Raw genomic sequence first — 7,500 nt, 5'->3', positions numbered from 1 at the left:
GGGACTTCCTCGGTGCGCCGGGCGTCCCGAGGGTCGACCGAGCTCGGGATTTTCCGCTTCTCGAGGAGGGACGACGAGAGGTGCTCTGCCCAACGTCTCGTAGGACCCAGTTGTCTAATAGGTGCTGTCCTGATCGCTTACGTGCGTGGCGCCTACCTCGCCTGCTTCGCTCCAGCTTACTCGTTCGCTCGCACTTTGTAAACAAAACGTTCGCACGCTCCGCCGCGGCCGCTGGTGTGCCCTCCGTCTGATCCGCGTCCGCTGGCGTGCCCTCCGTTTTATCTGCGGCGCTTTCTGCAGTTACGTGTATCCGCCCATGGGACTTTTCCCCAACCATACGCCATCTGGCGTATGGTGTATTGTGTCTGAGTGTACTTCACAGTGACAAGTGTGCACGTAATGAGACCAGCAGTACTTCTACATGTGCGTGCGTGCGTGCGTGCATCTGCGTAACCTCTTCTTGCAATCATCCACGGTGTAACTCGGCCCTTCCTCTCCTCCTTTACCTGCGCCCTGGCTCACCCCTTCCGCCTCTCTAGTTGTTACCCATATCGTCTGTAAATCACTTCTATCGCCTTGTCACAAAGGTAACCCCTAACTGTTCCCTCTCTTTGTAAGTAGTTGGTCTTTTGATCTATTCTTATATTTAGGTGCTCTATATTTTTGTTCTGATTATCTCCGTTTAGGCTGATTGCAATTCACCAGTTTTACTTCAGTCATCTTCAAAGACCATCGACTTACCCTCATAATTAGTCGTCGTGTAAAGACGCTGATCTCTAACTGCCATAACATCTACAAAAACACTTTTTTCAGCAGTTTTCCGTTCCAGCAGGCACTCTTTTTAACCTTCAGCTTGGTATTATATAAATCAACTGCCGATTCCTTTCAATTTTCTTCATCTTAGCCTTAGGAATCTTCTCTGTCGTATCACAGCACCACATCTACACCAAACTTCAAAACAGAATTTGGCATACGGAGACCGGGTCGCTTGCCAATACTTTGAATGCCCGCATGAATTTCTCTCTCTCTCTCTTTTTTTTTTTTTTTTTTTACACTGTATTATTTTCTATATGTTTTCAAACTTTAGGTATAATATCTCAAGAACGCGAAACACCTTATTTTTTAAATAGAAAATATGAGCTGCAAACAAATCATTCAAGTAGCCAGTTTGCTGCTGGCAGCTCGATCAGCTTCCTGCGGCTTTTGCATGAGGGGATGTTGGGGCCTCGAGGCAACAACCGACTCCCCTCAAGTAGCCCCCCAAATTTCGCTTTTCCTATGAATGTAGGAGTCCTTTCCGTGCCTGCCAAACTTGATCCTGTTTTGCAAGGCCCACCACTTCATTCAGACACCAATCTTTCATTCAACAGTTTTTCTCTCACCTCATCACGTTTCCCGTTCCTTTGGAAAACAATTAGACTCTCCACTTCTATCTACCTCTATGTTTATCGTTTACTTTCCTATCTCTAATCATTCAGTCGATTCCCCGTTGTTGGATTCCCCCCTTCACCCGCCATCTACTTCGCAATCGCCACATCCTCTGGTCTACCTCTCGTCTACCTCACATTCCGGAACATTCGCTCTTCCTCCTGCCATCTTTCTCTTCACCGCCCTCTCACGCTCTCCCCAGTTTCCGCTCTACTTCCCCTCCTGCACGCGTCCGCCTCTCAGCGCCTTCCGAAAACCCCCCGCCCCCCTCACCGCGCCACAGAAGGGCTTCGTCTGCGTTTCGCCCTGTCTTCTCCCACCCGCAACTCAGCGACAATTCGCCTGCCGGGCTTGCCTCCGTCCACCCCTCCAGCCACACCTGGCCATATGATGAGGGGTGGAGAATAAAAGTAGACAAACGAAATAAACAAAAGAAAGTGGCTTTCTATCAGTAAAGTATTACCGAAAACACGATTCTTTGACAACATTAGCTAAAAGACGAGGCGAAAATAATTCGATATTATTGTCATTTGACATATTTTTCAGCCCTGCCCCCCACCTTTCAGCCGCACGTTGCTCCTTTCTAAGCACAATTCAGATGCAATTCCACGGCTGCGCAGAACGTTTCATCTTTTAATGGCGGAATGCCTGGCCCTCCTGATAGCAACATTTCCTGCACTCCATCACACTAACCAACATTCCACCTCCGTTAGAAAATTGTTCTCACTCCTGCTCTGTCCGGCAGATGCGGCGCACGCAGAATCAGACAGAAACAAGATCCAGTTGACCTCACTCTCCTAATCGTCTCGTAACCTTCAGTATTAAAATTTTAGGTTTACGTATCAGGTATCTGCATTTCATCATTGCTAATATCTGTCTTTGCCACTACGCTAGCCCTAAGCCTTGACCCATAAAATCTAATCCAATCATCGTTCAGCCTTCCGATTCACAAACGTTTTCTCTCCTGATCTCCTTTTCTTTGATTTTGTAGACTTCTCTTTGTGCAAATCAGTTTTAAAATTCTAAAACCCCCTTTCCATTCCTTCTGCACCTCTCCACTGCCCCGCCCCGCCACCTTATTTTTTCTGCTTCTAGAGGTCCAAGCTTCTTTTAAACTTTCTCAAAGCTCTAGGATCTTCGAAATTTACTCTCAGCTCAGTCGAAAGCTGAGCAGAATTCACCAATATTTCCAGATTTTTTTTTTACTTTCCTTTTAGGTCTTCTAAAATCAAATCATACTGTCTTTCTATAGGTGTCCCATATGCCTATCTTTGTAAAACAAAATATGTAATATCCTGCCGAATGCCTATAATTCTTCTCCCTATTCCTCAAGACGTCCAAAGGCCTAGGTATTATTCCTAAAATAGTCTTCGGTCATTTTACATTTTCTGTCTATCCTAAAACTCCTCGAGGCGTTTAGATCTTCCTACCTCCTTCGGGAGGTCAAAGACCTTTCCCCTTGTTCCCTATTCCCTGCTTCGGTCCCTTGAGACCCGCCATGCACCTCGTGTCCTTTGCTCTTCCGACTGCCCTTTACCCGCCCCGCAGTGCTCCTCAGAAGCATTTCTCTCGGCTCGCTCTGGGATGTGTCTGGAGCCTGTAAGTGATGCCCTGGGTTGTTCCTATCTACCTGATGACGCTTCTGGGTTCTTAGGGAAGTTTAACATTTACACAATGGCCGAGCAACTCTCACAATCCCCCTTCCCCTTCCCCTTCCACCATTCCTCCTCCCCTCCTACTCCTAACTTTCACGACAACCTACTTATACACCTCCACCACCTCTGCTTCTCTGCTTCTGCTGCATCCGCGACCAACTCGAGCAACAACCCCCCATCCCTCCCCCACCTCTATCCTCCCCATGCTCCCTATCCTTCAGGTTTTTTTTTTTTTTTTTTTTTTTTTTTTTTTAACTTCCCCTTGATTCTCAAGCTGCAGCATTAACGAAAGAGATTACAGCACCTTAGTGATAAAATATCTTACATTGCAGCTCCCCTGAGCTGAACCAGATCTCATAATACAAGCACTTGATTTTGGGGATTTCCACGCCCAGGAACCAGCCACCGTTTTATGTTCACTTATTCTTAGCTCGTCGTCGCTTTCCACGGCGGTTTTGCGACGATCGGGGAGGAAGGGTTCGATCCGGGGGACATGCAGAGGAGGGGAAAACATTGGAAAGTAGCAGTAGTAAGAAAGAAGTGACCAGGTACAAATAGGGTGGGTGGGAAAAACTTTTAAAAGCGAAAAAAAAAAACGGGGCCACAACAAAAGAAAGAAAAGAAAGAAACGTACACAATATTGGCGTCCTTGTGATTGTGAGGGCAATGGTGTTTCCTTGTCTGTCACTCAGCTTGTCTGTCACAGTTTCCTCCTAGCCTGAGAAGCAGACTACACGCAGGGGCTAACAGTCGGGGCGCGCGCGCCCACGTGCACACACTAGGGAAGACCTAGGACATTCCTCGGTATGTCCATCACCGGTAATAACTAGACAATTCGCCGCAGGTGTCAGGAACCGTTAAATCAACGGCTGAACCGAGAGGAAGTGCAAAACATGGTTTCTCTCTGTCTTTTCCCATCTCCTTCTCTCATTCTCTTTCTATATCCCTCTTCTTCCCCCATCCTTCCTCTCATTTCCTGTCTTTCTCTCCCTGTATCTCCCTCAATATCTCCCTCTCTTTCCTTCTCACTCTCCCTCTCGCTCCTTCTCCTCCTCCTCCTCCTTCCTCTCTCCCTGTTTCGCTATAACCTCCTTCATAAGAAATTGCCAAATCAGAGAATCAGCAGACGATTACAAAACAGTACTGGGGACGCAAGACGAGGGCATGGATTTGCAAAAAGCAGATTAGACACCTTCGTCGGAGGACTTCGTGGGCCACAGCTCGTAAAAATCCCTCTAATACCAGACGTGCAGTTGCGTCCGTTCTCCTTCGACACGTGTAACTTTCCGCTCGTCCGTCGAAAGGCGTCCAGCCGGGTTCACCCCACGCATCGAGTACTCTGAAGCTGTATCAGAAGCGTCGACGCAGATGGAACGCAATTTAGACCAGAAAATAAACTTAACAGACACGGAAATGGGCATCAGCTTGTGTTTGCAGTTAAGGGTAAACGACTAATTACATCCAACAATTATGCCGTACGCTCTGAAAGTGATGGGAACAAATTCTTCTTTAAAAATACTATCAAAGAACGAGTTTTACGTAAATGTTGCCTATTTAAGATCAGAAGGCAATAGGGAAAAAAACAAGCGAAGGGAAGGAGGAATGAGGGAAATTCCAAAATGCACATTGCTAAACGATCTGCAAAATACAGCCGCCGATTGTGGGCCAACTGTTCCTGAGCGTAAAAAAACAGGATCCCCGCAGGAGACACCCAAATGCTACAAGGATGATAATTTTAGACGGTTGGCATCTCCTCAGGCATTAGGGGAAAATAAAGGAAAGAAAGACGCAAGAGGTGAGGAGGAGGAAGAGTAAGGGAAGCAGATACAATAAAGACGTGGGGTGTAAAGGAAGCAAAAACAATAAAGAAGTGGGGTAGATCAGTGAGCGGAAGAGGGAGGAGGAATAAGATAAATAACTGCCGTACGGAAGTGACGTTTAAAAACACGTGGAAATAAACCGGGAGGCAAGAAAATTGTCAGGGCAAGGACAAAGAAAAGAAGAGAAAACGTACCAGAATGCAGCTGCCAAATAACAATGATAGCAACGTTACAAACATTTAGTGCGTAAAAGGATCCAGGGCGGGGAATGGGGAATTCCAACTACCGCGGAAACCAGCACCTTGAAAGAGAAGAAAAATGATAAATAACTGATCCTGCAAACATTTGGTTCGTTCAGTGGACCAGTCCAAACTTGTCCAGATGGCCAGGAGCGAGTGGCAGTGCTTGCCAGTGAGGATAGTGGCCGCGCTAGAAGGTGATGTCCTGTGGATACTTTAAACAATTGAACAGTGTGCAGCATTGCCCACGCGTGTATTACTGTGCAGTGACTTAGTGAAGTGCGTATGTTACGTGTCCCTCGAGCGAGGGTGACCGAACGCCTGAAACTGGGACTTTGAACCCTTGTTATGACTCATGACAGCCGCCAGACTCTGTCCTCTCTGCACCTGCGTCTGTGATCATGACCAAAGGTCGATAAGAACAGATCAGACGAGCTGACGAGTGGAAGATCATTCTATTATCAATGCGTCACTTTTACTACTAGTGGTTAAGGAATAACAGCCAAGGACGCCACACAAAGACGAGGTAAGTTCTAACATTTTTTGCAGAAGGATTAAAGGAAGTCAAAGTGAGGTATTCTTATGGAAACATTCGCCGTATGTGAAATATGCAAACTATACCTTGTGTCAAGTGTTATGAGGCAGGGAGGGAGGCAGGGCAGGGCAGACAGGGGAGGTCGTCACAACTTGTAATGAAGCAGGGGTGAGTCTGGGAGAGACGGGTGCCAGGGACGGTGGCAGGGGGCTTGTGGCAGGGGGCGGCGGGCGGCAGGGACGGCAGGCAGGGCGCCTTGAGAGGTCAACAACCTGCCACCACCGCGCCTCTGGAGAAACGGAGAGGTGGTGGTGGCCGCCTTCCTGGTTTTCTCGTGTGTACTGTAGTGGGGTTCGGGCGGGCTCCTGTCGCGCTCCTACCGCCTTTCCCGTCTCTCATTCCTTCACCTTCTTGGGGTCTCCTTCATTCCTCCTTCGCTGCGTCTCTCCTCCACCGCTAATCACACAAGTGCACGCTTCTTTATGTATACAAACAGCAACTTAAATGGGTTAATTACCGGGCCTCCTGACTTACAACTTCCCCACTAATCAGCTGATAACGGTCAAAGATGAAAGATGATGCAACTGCAATACCACAAAAGGCAGGACCTTTACCATACTACGCTCACTTACGAACCTGCGTGGGGGCAGTAGGTTCATGGGGACACTTGTGATTTGTGAATTAAACTGCTTAAGCCCGGTGCACTTTTGACATATATATACACACACATGAAACTCCAAGTCTACTGGATTAGCACTCCAGGAAGCGTTAGTGCGTCGATAATGCCAAGGTGTCTGTACAGGAGGGGAGGTGTTAGTAGATGTTAGTGCGGGGGGCGGGGCTCCCCTGGCAGGTACTGTGGAGGGTTACCTGAGGCAGGTCGGAGGGCTGGTAAGGCAGGGGTTCCCACACCTGCTCGGACAGCATCGTGAACACTTGAGAAGCACGCTGGACACTGGGTAACCGATTAACCACCTCGATCACGCCTGTGCTCTGAAGGGGAGTTGGCACACACTCGGGGACATAAGGGAGGTATCGCACTTAGAGGGGAGGGGCGGGGAGCACACACAAGCACAAATGTGGGCAAGCTTCAGAAGGACACAGGGCCACGTGGCAGGGAGCTGTGCAGGCGCCGTAGGACCGCGAAGGCTCCCACACTCCGTCAGTGCACACCCCGACGCCACGAGAAACAAAGTGAAGCCAGTGAACTAGATCCGCGCACTCGTTCAACTAGTGCCTCGCTGCAGCGGTGCTGGTGTATGTATGTATGTATGTATGTATGTATGTATGTATGTATGTATGTATGTATGTATGTATGTATGTATGTATGTATGTATGTATGTATGTATGTATGTATGTATGTATGTATGTATGTATGTATGTATGTATGTATGTATGTATGTATGTATGTATGTATGTATGTATGTATGTATGTATGTATGTATGTATGTATGTATGTATGTATGTATGTATGTATGTATGTATGTATGTATGTATGTATGTATGTATGTATGTATGTATGTATGTATGTATGTATGTATGTATGTATGTATGTATGTATGTATGTATGTATGTATGTATGTATGTATGTATGTATGTATGTATGTATGTATGTATGTATGTATGTATGTATGTATGTATGTATGTATGTATGTATGTATGTATGTATGTATGTATGTATGTATGTATGTATGTATGTATGTATGTATGTATGTATGTATGTATGTATGTATGTATGTATGTATGTATGTATGTATGTATGTATGTATGTATGTATGTATGTATGTATGTATGTATGTATGTATGTATGTATGTATGTATGT

Source organism: Penaeus chinensis, chromosome 29 (genome assembly GCF_019202785.1).
Source record: "Penaeus chinensis breed Huanghai No. 1 chromosome 29, ASM1920278v2, whole genome shotgun sequence".
In the NCBI taxonomy this organism is placed as follows: domain Eukaryota; kingdom Metazoa; phylum Arthropoda; class Malacostraca; order Decapoda; family Penaeidae; genus Penaeus; species Penaeus chinensis.
This window is presented reverse-complemented; position numbering follows the sequence as displayed.